Source organism: Neovison vison, chromosome 9 (genome assembly GCF_020171115.1).
Source record: "Neovison vison isolate M4711 chromosome 9, ASM_NN_V1, whole genome shotgun sequence".
NCBI classification, from domain to species: domain Eukaryota; kingdom Metazoa; phylum Chordata; class Mammalia; order Carnivora; family Mustelidae; genus Neogale; species Neogale vison.
Genome location: NC_058099.1, coordinates 34239827 through 34258499, shown reverse-complemented (window position 1 = coordinate 34258499; position 18673 = coordinate 34239827). Strand labels below are relative to the sequence as shown.

General features: G+C 45.5%; 1 protein-coding gene across 2 annotated transcripts in view; it reads left to right on the top strand.

The window, feature by feature from the left end:
• Window positions 1-2851: 2851 nt before the first annotated feature.
• GRHPR (glyoxylate and hydroxypyruvate reductase) overlaps window positions 2852-18673 on the top strand; it is a 44652-nt gene continuing 28830 nt past the window's right edge. The window contains exon 1 of one of the 2 annotated variants that reach the window (XM_044265335.1): window positions 2852-2886. The gene's annotated coding sequence lies outside the window, so the exon portion shown is untranslated. The remainder of the gene's footprint in view (window positions 2887-18673) is intronic. The other variant, XM_044265336.1, reaches the window with a different exon arrangement.

Genomic DNA, 18673 nt, shown 5'->3' with positions numbered 1-18673 from the left:
CAAGAAACTTAACGACCAAATGAAACCAAACCAAAAAACCAACAACGTTGTGTTTTATGATTCGAAACCCAAAGCTCTGGTGTGTGAAATTCACCACCTACCCAAAAAGCCTGAAACTCTGGAGGCCTCCAAGCATCAGCTGTGTGCCCTCAGCCCTTGATCTGAAGGCTACTGCCCAGAAGGGAACCAGTTTCTCTCTACCTTCCTCCAGCTCCTAAGACAAGTAGAATCCTCCAGGCTGGAGAAGAAGAGGAATGGAGGGGAAGCAAGAGGCTGGTGGGGCTTCTGAGAAGGGTCCTTGTGTCTGGCCCCTCAGCCCCTCAGCCAGGGCTTGGCCTAGAGGCAGAGGCTCATGGCCCCATGAGCTGGGGGTTCTGAGAGCAGGGAGGCCCTGCTCCTCAGCTGGGGTGACGGCTGAAGCAATGGGCTGAGATGACTGCATGGAATGTTCGAACAAACCCCTCCAACCCGGGACAGCCTTAGAGGCTGAGCAGGAGAGCCAAAGGACCACAGTGTGTCCAAGAGATGCCCAGCCATCCTCCTGCCTTTCCAGCCATGGCCAGCGCTCCTCAGAGCTCCATCAGGCGGGCTGTTGGATGGCCCGGGGTGTGGAAGCAGGACAGCAAGCCTCTGTGTGGGGCACTTTTCTGTATTCACTGGTGTGTAACTGTCCTACAGCCCTAGGAACTAAGTGTTCTCATCACTTACAGATGAGGAAACCACAGCTCACAGTAGCACAGAGTGCAATTCAGGGTGTGGTCTGATTTCTGTGGGCTTCCCCTGACTTCAACACCCCCATTCTATTCTCTATTCGGTGGGGACAAAAAGAACTGAGTTGGCAGTGCCATAGATAGCATTTGCCCTTGGCAGAGCCCAGGGCGGCAAAGCCAGACCAGGGGAGGGAAAGAAGAAACCACCAGAGCCATCCTATCTCTTAAGTACAGTTTTCTGTATTCAAATGAGATGGCACATTCTCCATGAATAAAATTACAGTTCCCAAAGGGATCACGCCCAATTTAAATGTATAAGAGGCTATTAACGGGCCAGGCCGGCTATTAGAATTTAGCTCACGTCATTTGTGCTGTGGTTCTGCTGTGATGCCAGGGGCCTAGAGATATTGGGGGCATGAGCCACACTAGGCCAACCTGCCTTGAGGACCCCCAGTGTCTAACGTCTGGGTCCTCAGGGGGGCTGGGTGCTGAGGACCAGGGTGTGGAGGTGGGGGGAATCCAAGGAGCTCTGATGTCCACTCCTGAAAGTTAGTAAGCTTTCTTCTGTCTCTCTCAGAACTGGCCCCAGCCCCCTGTGACCCAGCTGACTGACCTTGACAAACCCTGCTGATTCTTAAAGCAGACCTTGACTGGAGTACAGCCAACAAGTGGTCCCGAGGATCAACAGCTGAGGAAGGGAGTGGAGACAGCAGGCGTGCACAGAGGGAAAGTCAATCTGCAGGCAGGTTTAACAACTTCGGGTCTCCTAAGCTAAAACGGACTGTATCAAGGTGTCCCCAGTTTCAGGGAACTGAGCTGACAGGACTTTAGCAGCTCACATAGGTCAGTCCCCAGATCTGGACAGCCCTGGGAAGGGGGATGGCCTTGGGCTGGGTGAGTCCCTCCTTCCTTGAACGCACACTATCTCTTTGAGTTCCCTCTTTCAATTCTTTGCATTATATATCCAGGCAAGGGATTGCTGGACCATATGGGAATTCTAGGTTTATGTTTTTGAGAAGGTGCTACACTGTTTCCCACTGCAGCTGCCCCATTTTTGTCGGACAGCTCTGACCACGACAAAACTCTTTTAGGTTGTGCTGGACTCTGCCTCCCCATGACTTCCTGCACTGCCTCTGGCTTTGCCTCCAGAGTCACATGTCCTGCATCTGCCCACTGGGCCCTGGTTGGCCCCCCGGGCTGTCTTTGCTCTGGGCAGGTCTCCCCCAGTTCCCATGCCCCCAAGGTTGGCTCTCCCTGCACACATACTCCCAGGGCCCCGCTCTAAGAGCCCCCTGCACAGAAGCACATTTTCTCTTGAGAAGCACTCCCATTTGGGAGCCTCCATTCTACCCTGTTGAGGGGAGAAGCAGTCTCAGAATTGGGAATGAACCGTCCATAGCACCTGACTTAGCCCACCCCACCTTCTAGCTGTTTTTCTTCCTATCACCTACCGACTCTGTGCCCCTCAGCCACACCAGCCTCTGTCTGCTGGCCCCTCAGCTCAGAGCCCATCTCATTCCTGCCACCTAGGTCTCTGCTCAAACATCACCTTCACGGGAATACCTTTGCTGGCCTCCTGGAATGACAAGCCTCCCCATGGACCTTGTCACCTCACCCTGCTCAGCTTCCTTCACCAAGCTCACCACCGTCCTCCAGGACATAAGTCCACCAGACTGGGTCCTGGCTCGTTCACAACTGCATCATAATGCCGGCAATGGTGCCTGGCACAGGGGAGATACCCAGTGGCAGCTGTGGCGTGAATGGATAATGTCAGAAACCCTGCCCACAGGCTCTGCTCTCTGCTTCTGGCCTGGGAGTCTGGGCCCTGTGTGTGGCCCTGGAAAAGGCCCCTCCTCTTGGGGACTCACTTCCCCTCTACTCTAGGGCATGACCTTGACCAAATCGCCCTGATTTCTCTCCCTGCTTTTCTGAGGCTTCTAAGTGCATCACCCCTGCTAACAAAGAAAATGATCTGTGAACAGAGGTACAAATGTATCCTTCTAAAAAATTCTGAAGACATTTTACCCGTTTGAAGAGGTAACATAGATTTAAGTTTGTTTGTTTATTTATTTATTTATTCTAGTAATCTCTACAGCCAGTGTGGGGCTTGAACTCACGACCCAGAGATCAAGAGTTGCACGCTCTTCTGACTGAGCCAGCCAGGGACCCTGAAGAGGTAATGTAAATTTAAAATATAAAAATTTTACTCTGCTCTGTCATTTTCTTAGATGAGATGGAACGTTCCTCCAATACTCAAAAATCTTTTAAACGTCTGACTTCAGTTTTTGAAGAGACTAAGGCTATCTCTTCATCATTCCGGAAGGTTCCTGATTTCACCATCCTGACACATTTTCACCTTACTCAGACCATCCCAGTGGGATAGTGTGTGTGTGGTGGGAGGGTCATAGCATCAGCAAGAGCAACAATCACAAAACAAATAGGATAGAACAAAAGTGTATTTCAGTGGTGGCGAGGTGGTGTCCTTAGCTCCTCCAGTGGATCTCCCAAGGCAGCTGTGTTCAATGTCAAACCCACGTGTGTTCTCACCTGCCACGCTTTCAGTGCCCATGGGAACTGGGCTGTGGTAGTCTTTACTGCAAAACAGCGAAGCCAGTCCAGGCCCAGGGCTGTGGACTGGAAGGGCAGCACGGATGCTGCCCCGCATTCATTGGGGCACTCAGCCCACAGGAGTCTGAGGCCCAGGGTGGTGCAAGTGAGGAACGTGCTCTCCTGGCTGGGGAAACAGAGTCTGCCCTGGGAGGGAGCGCCTCCTTCATCTCTGATCCTTGAATGTCCCCTGGTCCATGACCTTACTGGAAGCTGAGCGCCCAGTAGGAGGAATACTGGACACAACTTAGTAGATGTTAGTCCATGTTCTGTCTTTGCCACCATGTGTGAACAAGGCACACCTTGACTCTTGCCCTCACTTTCCCCATTGATAAACCAAGAGCGTTAGAAATCATATTTTCTAAATTTCTCTGTGTACGATTTTTCCTTTATTCCTGGCCTTGCAGCCCCTGGAGTGAGGGGAAGCCAAAATCCCCAGGGTCATGTCATACGGTGACCCTGTCCTCACTGAGCTCAAAGTTTGGATAAAGAGGTGAATGTGGGTGTGAATACTACATGGTTGGGGGGAGACTTGTGTGGTCCAAGGAAGTGTTCTGGAAGCTCAGAATGGAGGGTCTTCTCCAGCTGAGGAGCCCAGAGGGGCTCGCTGGAAGAGGCAGGACTAGAGCTGAGCCTGTAATGTTTGGAGGATGTGCACAGGCTGAGACAGAAGGGAAGAGAATTTCTGCAGAGGCAGATGGGGTGGGAGACTCAGCATCCCTCAGCGAGTCCAGCAAATGGTTCAGGGGAAAAAACAAATGAAGTTCATGGTGCCCCAGTATTCTGGAGTGGGGAAGACAGTTGTTTGGGCTTTGCTCATCTGTGGCATCAAAGTGTGAAGAAAGGATTTTTTTTGCCCCATGTCAAAGTGGTCTTTGACTACAATAGGGGCTTGTTCTGATAGTGGCATGAATGATAGGGTAGAATCCTCCAAAAAAGAAGTTGAGGGGCCCATTGCCACCTCCAGAATGAGAGCCTTGAGTGGGACCAGACTGCACTTTATTTTATGAAAAGTCATTTTTCATAAGTAGCATAAGACCATCACAGGAAATTTGAAAAAGAGAAAAGGGGAAAAATAAAATTACCCCCATACATCCCTTAATACCACCCCTGAGATCCTGGGTGTGTTTCCATTTAGAATTTTCCATAAGTGTGGGTGGGCATGGGCTGTGTATATTTTCTGCATATCCCATGGTAGAGATCATATTTCATGCACATGGTTATCCAACTTTTTCCATGTGTTTCCCCATCCCCTCTCAGTAACACCTTTGTACCCATTAGCTATTGCTGAATAACAACCCAAGTCAAAATTCATGGTTAAAACAAGTTTTATTATTGTTCTTGAGTCTGTGGATCAAACAGGCCATTCTACAGGTCTGAGCAGGCTTAGTTAGTCTTGACTGGGGGTGTTGATGCATCTGGGTCCAGCTGGTGGCTCAGCTGGTTGGTCTAAAATAGCCTCACTCACATGTCTGATGGCTGGGCAACCACTGTCTGGGCAGCAAGGGTGACTGCACCATGGGTCTTACCTGCCATCACATTCTGTTGGTCAAAGCAAGTCTTGTGAGCATCCAGAGTCAGAGCAAGAGGGAGTACAAATTTCAGGGTCAAGGACATGGATATAAGGAGGTCAGTAACTGCAGCATCAAAGCTTGCCATCAACCTACCGCGTTCCTCATTTTCATAGCTGCCATGCTGCACAGCAGTAGAGGTTTTCATAGATGCACCATTACATGGGGACGTACCACATTCAATTTGTTTAATATTTTCTCTAATAACACCTAAACAATCAATGTGTTACTATTTCCCAACCTTAATAAAAAAAAGCTCCAAGGTTATGGGGCACCTGGCTGGCTCAGTTGGAAGAGCATGTGACTTTTGATCACAAGCTTGTGAATTCGAGGCCCATGTAGGATATAGAGATTTCTAAAAAAAAAAATTTAATTAAAAAACCCCCGAAGTTTAAATGAGAAGATGGAGCCAAAGTCTTCCCCAGGCCCCATATAAGCAACACCACCTGCAGACCTTACTATGTTCTTCATCTGGCCAAATTCAAATGTGTCTATTCTCAGAGCAAGTACTAGCTGTCGAAACCATTTACAAGAGTCCCTTTCCATCTCTGGGCCTTACTTTTCCATCTATAAAACTAGAGGGTTAGACTAAATGGCTGGGGTGGCGGGGTGGGGGTGGGGGGTGTTGGAAAAGAACTGCATTTGGCAAACAGTTTCACTCAGGTCGAAATGTCACAGAGGTATCTGTGACATCCTTCTTATGTGTACTTTTAAATACACGAGAAACACACAAAGCACACCTGTATCATTCTCCCTGCCCTGTAGTGACCCACCTTTAAGAAATGGTGTGTACGGAGCAGAAGGGGCAGTAAGGGGGGTTGCCGGCTGGCGGGGCTGAGCGTGATGTTAGATGGGCGTTTCCAGGCCAGGCAGCCATCACAGGGCTGCCGATGACGGCTGGTCTCTGTTCAGTGTCTTGTCTTGTAATCTCAACATGTATTTGTGACCTTGCTCCATGTTCATTGTCTGTAAAATGCACCATAAAATTTAATTCCTGTGGTTTGCAGCTGAGCAGAGGAGCTTTTAAAAGAAAGGTGTGTGCGTTCTAGCTCATGAGCTCTTGTTCTCATTTTAAAAGAGTTGAGTTTATTAGAGCAATTTTAGATTTCATTTCAGTTTTAGATTCAACCTAGTAAAATTGGGAGGAACGTACACAGAGTTCCCACATACCCCATTTCCGACGAAGGCACAGTCCCCCTCACTACCAACGCCCTGCACCAGAATGGTTTGTTCTCCACCGAGGACAGACCGGCGCTGCCACGTCATCGTCACCCGGAGTCCGTACTGCCCGCCAGGCTCCTCTCTTCTCTTGTACATTCTCTGGGTCCAGACCAATGTATCATGACACGCGTCTACCATGACAGTGCCTCCAGAGTAGCTTCATGGCCAGACAAGTCCTCGTGCTCTGCCTATTCACCCCTCCCCGCCCCACCCCCACCACCGCTCCTCTTTCTACTGTCTCCATAGTTGTGCCTTGACCAGAAGGTCAGAGTGTTGGAATCGTGCGGGATGTAGCCTCTCAGACTGGCTTCTTTCGCTTCCTGACCTGCACTCAAGTTTCCCCCACGTCTGTCCGTGGCTTGATCGCTCATTTCTTTCTAGTGCTGAACACCATTCCCTTGTCTGGATGGGCCACGGTTGACTCACCCAGTCACCTCCTCCAGGACCTCTGGGTGGCTTTCAGATTGGAGCAGTTGTGAATAAAGCTGCTAGAAACATCCGGGTGTAGCTTTTTGTGTGGACGTCTGTGTCCACCTCCTCCGGGTCAAGGGCAAGGAGCTCGAATGCAGGACTGCATGGTGAGACCATGTTTGGTTTTGGAAGAAACCGCTGAACTGCCTTCCAAAGCGGCTGCCGCATTCTGCGCTCCCACCAGTAGTGTGAGGGTTCCCGCCGCCCCACGTCCTGGCCAGCATTTGCTGTGGTCAGTGCTCCAGATTGGGGCCATGTTAATAGGTGTGTAAGGGTATCTTATTGTCTGAATTTGCATTTCCCTCATGACATATGGTGTGGAGCACCTTTTCACAGGCTTATTTGCCATCTGTGTATCTCCTTTGGTGAGGTGTCTGTTAAGGTCTTTGGGCCATTTTTTCATTGGATTGTTTGTTTTCTTACTGCTGAGTTTCAAGAGTGCTTTGGATATTTTGGATACAATTCCTTTATCAGAGAGGTCTTTTGCAAATGTTTTCTCCCAGTCAGTGGCTTCTCTTCTAATTCTCTTATTACTGTCTTCCCTAAAGCAGAAGTTTCTAATTTTAATAAAGACCTGCTTATCAATTCTTTCTTTCATGGATTATATTTCTGGTGTTGTATCTAAAAAGGCATCACAATATCCAAGTTCATCTAGGTTTTCTCTTCCAATTATTCTCTTTCTCTTAGTGGTAAAATGTAAATAATAGGAAAAGAAAGTCATACAAAATTCTACTTCTTAGGGATGAATATCGATAGAATTTTGGTGTAATATCCTTTCAAATATGCGCTTGGGTTCACACATTTACTTACATAAATGGTCCCGTTGTCCCCATTTTACCAGTTTGCAATTCTGTTTTTTTTATACTTAAAAATATATCATACATATTTTCCATAATAATATATTTATTTAATTTTTATATATTTGTTTTTCAGGTTCCAAAAGTAAATATGTTCATTCTACAGTTTAATTACAGAAATACACAATGCAGAAAGTGAAAGCTTTCCAACATCTTTAATGGCATCTTTATGCTTTCCACATCTTTTTGAGTCAATATTATAAATATTTATTTCTGTAGAAAATTATCCATTTTGTAAACCTTTCAAATCTATTAACTTAATCTCAAAATCGATTAACTTAGTCTTAAACACAAACCCCTACCATACGTAAAATCTATCACCATTCTTTGCGTCTGTCCGAGGAATTCTTCACACAGTTCTCTCCACCTTCTCCACCTTCCAACATCAACCTTTTCTTCAAAAGGTCCTGCTAAAATGTGGCCTCCAAGTTCTTTGGACAAACTAAGTCTCCCCTATCTCTGCCCCGACACACTCCTTCCTATGGTGTGAAGGTCGCTTCTCTCGTGAATGCCCCTCAACAACACAGAGGCAGCGGAAAGGAATGGGAAGAATGCAGCCAGAGCAGGGCTTGAGTCTGAGTCTTGCCACTTTGTCGCTGGGGACCTTAGGCCCTCATTTCACTTGAGCTCCAGTGTTCTCCTCTGTAAAATGGGAAAATGATCACACCTACCTCTCAGGGTTAAAGTAAGAGTTAAATGACCCACTGCAGGGAAGGTCCCCGATGCTCATTATTCTATGTGATGTGCAAATGTAGCCCTTGCCAGCTTCCAAGAGCAGAGTCCAGAGCCAGGGTCTCAAGAGCCCCAGGAAACACTGACTTGAAATCCACAATGGAAGCCCTGAGAGGCCACGTACAGAACCTGGCAGGTGGATGTACACCACCACCCAGCTGATTTTCCCTTCTGTTGGACAAGCCCTAAAGTGCCAAGAGGGCCCAGGATACTGGGGGAGTGTTATTTTCTTAAACTCTCATGGGTTGCCTGGCTTGGCCTCCCGCCTGAGGAGTGGCAGAAGACCCAAAAAAGTTGAAATCATCGACTCAAAGGGTTATTTCTATTCATAGCAGTATTATCCACAATAGCCAGAATATGGAATTAACCCCAGCATCCCCCATGGATGAATGGATAAATGAAATGTAGTACAGATACACACAATGGAATACTATTCAGTCTCAAAAAGGAAGGGAATTCTGACACATATTATAACTTGGATGAACCTTGAGAACATTATGCTAAGTAAGATAAGCCAGTCACCCAAAGACAAATACTGTATGATTCCACTTATATGAAGTTACCTAGAGTAGTTAAATTCATAAAGACAGAAAGCAGGAGGGCGGTTGCCACGGCTCAAGAGAAGGATTAGTAGAGAATTACTGTTTAATGGGTATAGAATTTCAATTTTGCAAGATGTTAAGAGTCCTGGAGATGGATGCCGGTGATGGTTTCACAATAATATGAAAGTAATTAACGCCACTGAACTCTACCCCTAAAAATAGTTAAAATGGTAAATTTTCTGTTGTGTGTATTTTACCACAACTGAGAAAATGTTTTGGGGGGCCTTCTAGTTGCCCAAGCTGGGGATTTCCACACCACTACCTAGAGAACCGTGTCCAGTGGGCACCAAGGGCACGGAGCCTGCGCCCCACTCCCTTCTCCACGTGGCAAATGCCAAGGAGATAGGAGCCTCTGTCCCAGCTTCCTCCCAGCTCTGATAAACTAAGATGAGAACTAGAGAGAATGGAAACGTGGGCTTTAAAAAAGTAGATAGAGAATTAAAAATACAATTGAAAATCACGCTCACTATTCCAAGATTAAAAACATTCTTTAGAACCTGGGTTTTATTAGCCGACATGCTTCCTGCATCGCACGGGAGGGAGGAAGCCAGGTCACCGGTGCTCTCTGTAGGGGGCAAGCAGGTGAAATGATTATGAAATATGTCAAATAAATGGTCCTTTTTTCTCCCCAGGAGATAAGGAAAGGTAATTTGGTCTGTCAGTCGCGCACACAGAAGACGTCATGGTCAACTGCATTAATACTGACTACTTTGTCCAGAGTCACAGAGCTAAAAGAAATTACAGAATCTTTCTCCTGTGAATTCTGGCATGACTCTCAGCAGACCTTTCCCCACCTGAATTCACAAGAGAGATGAATAATAAAAGGGAGGGCCTACAGTGGGACCCAGAACCTGCAGCTGGCTATCTGGGCATGGTGGCCAGAGCCAAGCTGCTTTCCTCTGCTCCCAAGACCCCCTCTCCCAGCCAGCCCCTCCAGCCTCCCAGGTCACCGCGCCCTTCTTGGGTCCTGTTTCAGCCAGAACAAACCCTAGCTCTTTCCTGTGGATGGCCCGTCAGTTCTCTGCCCTGTTCCTCCCTTATCGGCACTGTGAAGGCCCATCTCCCAGCCAATGTCAGACTACCTCCCTGTCCTCTGAGACCACTCCCCACTTCGAAATGCTTACTTCTTTCTGCAGTTGTTAGGGGAATGTTGTGTCTAGATCTTCTTTCCCCAAACACCCCAGGCTTCCTGGAGGACAGAGCTAGGCAGCTTCCCCTCCTTTCTAGCCCAGGGTCTGTCCATTACCAGTAGAAGGGATGAGTTCATGAAGTCTCTGCAAGTTTTCTCTTTTATAATCTAACGAAAGGATATATATGATAGGTTTTTTCTTTTCTTTCTTTCTTCCTTTGGAATTGGTAGTGGCGAAGGGGTGTGCTGGCCAGGCTGGGGTGGACACTGGAAGGCTCTCGAAAACCAACTCTCGAAAACCCACTGTCAAGTTGCTGAGTTGTAGGAGGCAGGCTTCACTTTCACGCCCTGCCACAGTGGGGTGGGTCAGGGAGCCCAACCCCAGATCCCTACGCAGTGGCTTGACAAAGTCCCTGCCCTTTTCTGTTTTTGCAGACTTGTCAGTTTTGGGAACAGTGAAACCTCTTTTGACATAGCTATATTACCTCATGTAATAAGGTACTGCATTATTTTTAGAATGTTCTACCCAATTTTGTTATCAGTGAATTATGTATTAACATTTTAAGAAAATGAATATTTGCCCAGCAACTTAAGCTAAATCTTTTTTTTTTAAAGAATGTTATTTATTTATTTGAGAGAGGGACAGTGAGAGAGAGCATGGTCAGAGAAGGTCAGAGGGAGAAGCAGACTCCCCACAGACCTGGGAGCCTGATGCGGAACTCCATCCTAGGACTCTGGGATCATGACCCGAGCCAAAGGCAGTTGCTTAACCAACTGAGCCACCCAGGTGCCCTAAGCTAAATCTTTAAATATGTATTTATTCCTTTTTTTTTTTTTTCAAATGCACGTCCGTTTTCTTCTGCAGATGAGGAAGACACATTTGGAGCCTTCTGTACAAAGGTACAAAAGCTGCTCCAAGAGCAGCGTTTGCAGGGGGCTGGGAAAGACCTGGAACGCGAGGCCCACAGCATGTCGCAGAGACCGGGGCCTCACTGGTGACTGGGGAGGGCCACCGTCACACTGTTGCAGCTTGGTAGAATGTGGAATGAGGGGAGGCGGGTGCAGCTGAGAGTCACATGGGTGAGGGTACATGAATGTGAAACCAGCACCTGGAGGGGTATGGCTTTAAGAAATAAACCTCATTGGGTCACCTGGGTAGCTCAGTGGGTTAAGCATCCAACTCTTGATCTCAGGAGCATAAGTGCAAGCCCCATGTTATGCTCCATAACATGCATGAAGCCTACTTAAAAATAGAGAGAGAGAGAGGAAGGAAGGAAGGAAAGAAGGGAGGGAGGGAGGAAGGAAGGAAACCTCTTGCCACATCTGGGTGGTTTGGTGAAGCCTCCCAGAGGACAGTAAACCTAGCCCCATGAGACCCAGACTCCCCAGTGTATTTGTCCTTGGGCCAGTGGCAGGCTTAAGTCGCCTCTGGTCCCTGGGTTTATAGTAAGGAGGTGGTGCTGTGTTCACCCAAGGACCTTCCTGCCCTACCTTGGCCCTCACTGTCAGCCTGTGAATCACACAGAGGTTGCCCCAAATCTCTAATCCACATAGCAAGGGGAGGTGATAGCCATTCTGGCTCCAGGACATACAGGGGAGAGGTGCCAACTCCCTCCCAGTGTGCCCTGCAGATGGAGATGTCCAGTAACTGTCTACACCAGGAATCAGCAAACTCAGGCCTGTCCAAATCCTGTCAGGTACCTGTTTTTGTATGGCTTGAGGGCTAAGAATGAGTTTTACATTTTGAAATGGCTGGAGACAATAAAAAATAATATTTTGTGACACAGGAATATTATATAAGATTACAGTATCTATAAAGTTTTATTGAAACACATTCAAATTCATTCATTTACACATTGTCTGTGGCACTTCTGTGCTACAATGGCAGAGTAGTTGTGATGGAGACTATGTGGCCTTAAAGGCTAAAATATTTACGCTCTGGATCTTTATAGAAAAAGTTTGTCAGCCCTTCCTTGATCTACAATACTTTTCTGTGGGTGTTAGAAGCAAAATATTCTTCTTCTTCTTTTTAAATATTTTATTAATTTCAAAGAGAGAGAGTGAGTGAGAGAAAGAGAAAGCATGGGCAGGGGGAGAGGAGGAGGCAGACCCCCCCGCTGAGCAGGGAGCCCATGGGACTCCATCCCAGGACCCTGGGATCATGATGTGAGCTGAAGGCAGATGCTTAACCAACTGAATCACTCAAATATCCCAAGGGGAATTTTCTTTTAACAGACTAGATGGGATTTCCCATTTTTCTGTTCTAGTGAGATGTAAGTGTAACTCACTTAATAAACACTTAAGCACTTTCTTGGTTGGGTCACTAAGTAAACAGAGATAAATCAGATCTAGTTCCTACCCTGAACAGGCAGATGTGTATGTATGTAAAGTGCAGTATAGAGCTCCACAGTGTATATTTTTTACAATATACCTGGAAGCTTAAAGGAGGGAGTGACTAACTCTGCCTGGCGAAATCAAGGAGGGCTTCTGAGAGGAAGTGATGAGTGAACATCATTACTGCATTCAGCTGGACAGACTGTGTATTGTAGAAATCAAGGGCACCCCCTACAGTTGTGTACCATAAACCTGAGTCAGTCTTGAAGGACTCTTAATTGAAAGTGAGAGATCGTTAACTCACTCAGGCCTATCAAGGAATCCAGTGCCTTCTGAAAAGTAGGAGTCTGCGTGCAACAAGGCAAGACTTGATGTGGGGGATCAGGTGGTGCTGTAGGGCCCTGTCTCTCCCAATCTCTTGGAGGAACCCCACTTTGTCCCAGGGACTATAGAATAATCCCAGAAAAAGATACTGATTGGCTACTTGAGGTCACATGTCCACTCCTAAACCAATCACGGTGCTGAGGAGGCAAGGCAGAGCCATCCTTGAGATCATCTACCTCAGAGGGCCAGAGTCAGAGGACAGAGCCTTCACCATGGACAGCCTCACTGAGTTGGAGACAAGTGGTTCTCTCAAGGAAACTTGCAAACAAAACCACACATCCAGCACAGAAAGTCAGAAAGACCTCTTCCAAAAGACCAGACAGGAAAAGTTTGTAACCGAGACATTGCCAGGTCTATCCCTAAGGCCTCTACAATGCATGAGAAAATCACCAGCAGTGGCCCTTGAGATGTACCCCGGACAGCCCTGCCCATTCCAGCTCAGGAGGACTGGTGCCCTCTGAACACAGCGTAGGAAGAGAAAGCAGGTATTCCTTTCCCCACCTTCTCCGGGCTGTTAGAGCCCCATGGGTGATTGGAGTCCTCTTATTTGATCCATGGAACACTTTGTTTTTATTTATTTATTTAAGTTTTTTTTTTTCATTATTAGAGAGAGAGTGTGTGTGCACATGAGGGGGGGGGAGGGGCAAGAGGGAGAACCAGGCTCCCCGCTGAACAGGCAGCCCAATGCAGGTCTTCATCCCAGGACCCTAGGATTATGACCTGAGCTGAGACAGATGCTTAACTGACTACACCACCCAGGTGTCCCAAGGAGCACTTTAAAATGACAAAACCAGCCACTGACTGGGAGAAAATATTTGCAAAGACCTCTCTGATAAAGGAATTATATCCAAAATACCCAAAGCACTCTTGAAACTCAGCAATAAGAAAACAATCCAATGAAAAAATGGCCTAAAGACCTTAACAGACACCTCACCAAAGGAGATACACAGATGGCAAATAAGCCCGTGAAAAGACACTCCACACCATATGTCATGAGGGAAATGCAAATTCAGACAATAAGATACCCTTACACACCTATTAACATGGCCCCAATCTGGAGCACTGACCACAGCAAATGTTGTTGAGGACGTGGGGCGGCGGGAACCCTCACACTGCTGGTGGGAGCACAGAATGCAGCAGCTGCTTTGGAAGGCAGTTCGGCGGTTTCTTCCAAAACCAAACATGGTCTCACCATGCAGTCCTGCATTCGAGCTCCTTGCCCTTGACCCGGAGGAGGTGGACACAGACGTCCACACAAAAAGCTACACCCGGATGTTTCTAGCAGCTTTATTCACAACTGCTCCAATCTGAAAGCCACCCAGAGGTCCTGGAGGAGGTGACTGGGTGAGTCAACCGTGGCCCATCCAGACAAGGGAATGGTGTTCAGCACTAGAAAGAAATGAGCGATCAAGCCACGGACAGACGTGGGGGAAACTTGAGTGCAGGTCAGGAAGCGAAAGAAGCCAGTCCGAGAGGCTACATCCCGCACGATTCCAACACTCTGACCTTCTGGTCAAGGCACAACTATGGAGACAGTAGAAAGAGGAGCGGTGGTGGGGGTGGGGCGGGGAGGGGTGAATAGGCAGAGCACGAGGACTTGTCTGGCCATGAAGCTACTCTGGAGGCACTGTCATGGTAGACGCGTGTCATGATTCATTGGTCCGGACCCAGAGAATGTGCAAGAGAAGAGAGGAGCCTGGCGGGCAGTACGGACTCCGGGTGACGATGACGTGGCAGCGCCGGTCTGTCCTCGGTGGAGAGCGAACCATGGTGTGAGTGTTGTTGGGAAGGGTTGTACATGTGGAGGCAAAAGGCATATGGGAACTCTACCTTCCTCTCCATTTTGTTGTAAACCTAAAACTGTTAAAAAAAAAAAGTCTTCAAAAATTAATTTGAAAAAGAAATGAAAGCTTATTGGAGCACTTCTCTTGCAGGTGGTTCTCAGGACGAATCTTGTCGGAGTTTCTTGTAACAGTTCATGTCCATGTTTTCCCAGAGCTCAGGAAAAACAAAGTTTTTTCAATTAATTTTAAACACTTAGAATAATTCCAGTGCCAAGCCTTGATTTAAAAAAAAAAAAAAGAAGGGGCGCCTGGGTGGCTCAATGGGTTAAGCCTCTGCCTTTGTCTCAGGTCATGGTCTCAGGGTCCTGGGATCAAGCCCTGCATCGGGCTCTCTGTTCAGTGGGGAGCCTGCTTCCCCCTCTCTCTCTGCCTGCCTCTCTGCCTACTTGTGATCTCTCTCTCTCTGTCAAATAAATAAATAAAATCTTAAAAAAAAACAACAACAACAAGATAAAGTGCATTTATCGAAAATCAAGAGCTAATATCACACTTGTACTCATGATAAGACACAAAGCTCTAGTCTGGAGGGATTCAGAATCAAGTCAGAATTAAGACAAATGTTGTCAGTTAGGTGTCAGCAATGCTAGTTGCTATAACAAACAAACACCCAAATCTTAAAGGCTTCCCACAATAGCAGTTTATTACTTATTCACAAAAAGGAGGATGAGCATTCCTGGTCAGTGGGCACCTCCTATGTTGCCTTTTGGTGATTGAAACTCTCTCTGCCTCTGGCTCTCCCATTGCCTCGAACCCCTGCTACATCGTCTGTCCGAAGACAAAAGAAAGAGAGAAAGGAATCCCATGGGAAGTCTTATGGGTCCGGCAGGGAAGCCCAATACATCACTTTCACCCAAAATCCAATGGCCAGCACCCGGTCACAGGCCATACCTACCTGTGAGGGGGCCTGGGAGGTACCATGTTGTTCTGCGCCCGACAGGAAAAGGACACGGGTGATAATACAGCTAAGACTGCTCCCTCTCGTCTCCAGGACTGTTTTACAAGTCACTGGTCCTCTCTGCACATTTGGCTGGCAGGCAGCGACTGCGCCTGAGCACCAGTGATTATAAAGATGTCCCAGTGTCAGAGATTTAAAATGTGAAAAACTTAAAGACAATGAAATATTATATATGAATACTGGATGAACTTATACGAAATGCTGTATTTGTCATAGCCCAAGGATGAGTGAGGACTGTCCAGCCGTGATCCCAAAGGCAAAAAGCATAAAAGAGAGACTTAATTACATAAAAATGAAAACTCCCTCACATCAAAAAAGAAAATTAAAAGCAGAAGAACCTACAGAAGGGGGAGCGGATATTTGTAATATGTGTGATAAAGAATTAGTAGGCTCACTATTTTAAGAACCCTTACAAATCAATAGTGAAAAAGATGAACACTCCAAGATAAAAATGGACAAAGAACTGTAACAGGAAATTAAAGAAGAACTAAAAATGGTTAAATATGTTAAATATAAAACTATTTGGTAGTCAAAGAAATGCAAATTGAAATTCCAGTATGCTACCCTTTTTTTTTTTTAACCACTAAGTGGACAGAGATCTGAAAATTGATAATGGTGTTTGCAAAACCTGGAAAATAGAGACCATTACCCTTCAGAAAACAATATAAAGGAGATGATACGCATTGTCATTATATAATGATTTCCCATCATGTTTAGGGCTGTGGATAAGATCTTAAGTCCATGCATGCCCGTTAACCCAGCAGCCCCACTTCTGGAATCTCTCCCAAGGGAAGAAATGAAGATATCTTAAAGATATACATATGAGGCTGTTAATCACAAGGGGCTTTAAAATTTAGTTTTTACTAAAGTTATACATGCACATAATTTTCAGAGTACAAAAATTCTACATGGTTTATTAGGAAAATTAGCAATTCCTTGAAGCCCCTCCCATACCCTACCTGCCCCACCCCCTCCATCTCACCCTATACCCCCTCTTTCTCAGTCCCAGACTTGCTGCTTTCAGTCCTTTTGGTATTTACTGTGTTTCCTCTAAATAACATGTTTACTTGCTACTACTTGATTTCTCATTTTTTGTCATTATATAATGATTTCCCATCATGGAAAGGGAGGATTTTGTCTCTCTCCAACCCCCTGCCCTTAGACACATCCCCCACAGAACATGCACATACCTCTCCCTGCCTCCTTCATCAGCCTCTCAGTACAGTTGTTTGTAATTCTGATTAGATCAATATTCATTATTCGCCTGCTTATGACTATAAATCTGTTGTCAAAAGAGCCATAGAATACTACCTCCCCCTCCCAATAATATTTTGTTTTCCCTGGAGTTAACAGTTAACTTATTCTTTTCATTGACTTATTTTGCCTATATTGATCACCAGTTTAACCACAATTTCTTCCAATGAAAATATTGAACATATTACTATTCCATCATGTTCTGGCTTCCACTGAGGCAATCTGAAATATCTATTGCCATTTTGAGCCATAATCCTTTGTGTCAAATCTACTTTTTCTCTGCAAACCTGTAAGATCTTTTCTCTGTCCCCCTACCCTTTATTAAGGCCCGTTCCCAGCTTCGAGATAATCAGCAGCCCCGCCTTTGGGGGCCTCTTCATGGTTCTGTGCTATACATCAGCTTCTTTTCTAAGTTTGGGATTTGTCTTTCTTGGGCTTTTTAAGTCCATCAACTTTCCAACTTCCAAATTGCTGTGGCTAATGATTCCTCTATTGTCCTCCTCCTCTTTGTGTGTGTTTCTTTGTTTCTTTTTAAATCATGCTACTATAGTTTGGGGAGAAAGTAAAATTGAACCAAGGTTGGGTCTTTGGAGTCTTGCTTTGGGGCAGGTGGGGGGTCCCAATCTCACAGTTCTCTCAAAACCAGCTGGAGTTCAGCTGGGAGGCATATACGCTCAGAGCAAAATAATGACTAAAGTGTCCAAACTAAGAAAATTTTAAAAAATACAATAAATCCCAAAACAATATAAAGGAGATGATACAAAACAAAATCAACAAAATAAAACACAAAAATGCAATGGCAACCAACAAAGCCAAGAGCTGATTCTATGAATAGACAAAGCAGACACATCTTGGGGAAGACTGATCAAGGAAAAGAAAGCTACAGTAAGTAACATCATAAATGAAAAGAATAACACAACTACAGTTAAAATGGAGGTTTAAAAGATGAGATTAAGACAGCCAAATATCTGAAGATTTTGCTTTTGCATGTCACCGTATTTGCAAATAAGATTATTATTAAAATTTAAAAAGTAAGAGAATGCTCTCAACCACTTCAAGCCAACAAATTTGAAGTCTTAGAAATAGGTAAAGTCCTACCAAAACTGGGGGAAAGTGTTCTCAATAGTCCTAAAACTACAAAAGAAATTGAAGCAATAATTGAAAACTTTCCACAAAGAAAACTCAAAGCTCAGATGGTTTTAGAGGTGAATTCTACCAATATTTCAAGGAATAGATAATCCCAGTTATATATGAATTCTTTCAGGAAACAGAAAAATAAGAAATACTCCAAATTCATTCTTTGAGGTCAGTATCATCTAAATACCAAAATTAGACAACTTAAAACACGAGAAAGGAAAATTATAGACCCATTTAACTCATGAGTATAGGGATAATAATCCTAAATAATATTATTAAAATAATCCAGTGGTGTATGAAAAAGATAACCTATCATAACCAAGTTGAATTTATACTAGGAATACAAAGATGGGTTAATATTAGAACATCTAGGGATTCCTGGGTGGCTCAGTTGGTTAAGTGTCTGCCTTCAGCTTAGGTCATGACCCTGGGATCCTGGGTCCAGGTCCTGAGATTGAGTCCCACATCAGGCTCTTTGCCCAGTGGGGAGGCTGCTTCTCACTCTGCCTGCTCCTCCCCCTGCTTGTGCTCTCTCTCACACAAATAAATATATTCTTTTAAAAAAATTAGAACATCTATAATGGTAAATTACCATATTGATAAATTAAAGAGGAAAAAACATATGATAACCTAAGTAGATGCAGAAAGGCATTTGACAAAAGTATATACAGATATACTTGGGAGATACTGTGGGTTTGGTTCCAGACCACCATAATAGAAGTGAATATCACAATAAAATGAGTCATATTAATTCTTTTGTTTCCCAGTGCGTATAAAAGTTGTGTTTATACTATACTGCAGTCTATTAAGTGTGCAATAGTATTACATCTAAAAAAATGTACGTAATTTAAAAATACTTTATCAA